A 2301-nucleotide genomic window follows, 5' to 3' on the forward strand; every position below is an offset into this window, starting at 1 on the left:
GTGTGTGTGTGTGTGTGTGTGTGTGTGTGTGTGTGTGTGTGTGTGTGGGGGCGCGCGTGTGTGCGCGTGTGTGCGCGCGCGTGTGTGCGCGTGCGTGCGCAATCCGATCCACTTCACGGTGTTGCGTCTCTTCCTTCTTGGCCTCACCTGAGGTTCCCACAGCTTCTTCTGAATAATCACACTGACCTTTTACACGAGAACCAACCTAAAGTCTACATGTTCTAGTGGCCTCCTGTGTGCACTGAATGCTCTCAGATAATTAGGGAAGTCAACATGACAGACCGTGGTGTAGTTCGCTAGCTTTTTTTACTTCTGCTCATTGCATTCATTTGGCCTGGAGAATTACATGAGTCCTGCAGGACCTTTATCTACACATCCAGCTGACACGGAGCAGCATGGGCATTCAGGTTTCTGACCACACAATCCCATATTCAGCCTATTTGTAGTCCTCAAGGAAAGAGTGAGTCAATGTTTTGGCTGCTAACATTTGGTGCTGATTGGAGCGTTTATTGCTGACTAACACAACACCAAAGCAGTAAAGTTGCGGGGCAGTAAAACCAAAATAAAGGAGCTTTTAAGACACTTAAATTCTCTGAGAGGAACCGTTTTCGTCCCGACAAACAGCCCACTTCCAATGAGGAATTTTAGAGACCTGATCTCTCCCAGAAGGCCCACACCTAACTGGTAATGGAACAGTCTGAACCCTCCTGAACTCATCCGTCTGGGGAAGTTCAAGAAGAGGCTGATGAACTATTTATGCCTTCCTGGTACCTGGGGAGACACTTTTTAGGATTAAAAAAACAAAACGCAGCGTGTACCTCAAACATTCTGAGCCGAGGCACACAGAATGTAGCTCCAGCACCACTTTAACTGCCAAAATGCTTATTTCTCTGCACTGAATTAGTTTCTTTTTTAGGGTTTGAGCCTGTTTGGCCTCCGCTGGTAGTTAATCAAATGAAACAACCACAAAAAAAAGAACTACATTCCTCGGGTGAACACGCAGCCGTCTGACGAGAGTGGAGGCGACGCACTTCTTTCTTAAGGGCACGTTAGAATCCAGAGAAAAGTGAGAAAGAAATGGTCTCATGCCGCCAAAACACACTCTGGAAGTAATCTAAAATATACCAGCGCCACATGAATTCATCTTCTCTCTGGTGCTTTTGGTTTAACCGTGGAAACATCACAAATTAGGCTCCTGTGTGTGGACGGCTTGGATCAGACCGGTCTTCGTTCTGACCTCAACACAAAGAAATGGATCCGATGTCTCCCAACTTGTTGCTCTGCTGGACAGCATGTTGTGATTTTTTTTTACGACACGAAAACGGTCACATGCAAAGTTACTAAATATGTGCAATGTTCTTTAACCTACAGCGTACTTAACAAGTAGTTGTTGCATATGTGTGTGTTTACCAGGGTGATTAATCCAACTATGAAGTATGAACATTTTGATTTATTGTTCACGTATTGTCCTTTTTTTTTTCTTGATTTAATGGTTTATCACACACTAAGCATGAATCTAGAGTCAAAAAAGTTCATTTTATTTCTCATTAATGTACACTCAGCACCCCATCTTGACAGAAAAAAACAGAAATGTAGAAATTTTTGCAAATGTATTAAAAAAGAAAAACTGAAATATCACATGGTCATAAGTATTCAGATCCTTTGCTGTGACACTCATATTTAACTCATATGCTGTCCATTTCTTCTGATCCTTGAGATGGTTCTACTCCTTCATTGGAGACCAGCTGTGTTTAATTAAACTGATTGGACTTGATTAGGAAAGGCACACACCTGTCTATATAAGACCTTACAGCTCACAGTGCATGTCAGAGCAAATGAGAATCATGAGGTCGAAGGAACTGCCCAAGGAGCTCAGAGACAGAATTGTGGCAAGGCACAGATCTGGCCAAGGTTACAAAAGAATTTCTGCAGCACTCAAGGTTCCTAAGAGCACAGTGGCCTCCATAATCCTTAAATGGAAGAAGTTTGGGACGACCAGAACTCTTCCTAGACCTGGCCGTCCAGCCAAACTGAGCAATCGTGGAAGAAGAGCCTTGGTGAGAGAGGTAAAGAAGAACCCAAAGATCACTGTGGCTGAGCTCCAGAGATGCAGTAGGGAGATGGGAGAAAGTTCCACAAAGTCAACTATCACTGCAGCCCTCCACCAGTCGGGGCTTTATGGCAGAGTGGCCCGACGGAAGCCTCTCCTCAGTGCAAGACATATGAAAGCCCGCATAGAGTTTGCCAAAAAACACATGAAGGACTCCCACTCTATGAGAAATAAGATTCTCTGGTCTGATG

This window comes from Anarrhichthys ocellatus, unplaced genomic scaffold (genome assembly GCF_004355925.1).
Source record: "Anarrhichthys ocellatus isolate YVR2014 unplaced genomic scaffold, GSC_Weel_1.0 scaffold11, whole genome shotgun sequence".
Classification (NCBI taxonomy): domain Eukaryota; kingdom Metazoa; phylum Chordata; class Actinopteri; order Perciformes; family Anarhichadidae; genus Anarrhichthys; species Anarrhichthys ocellatus.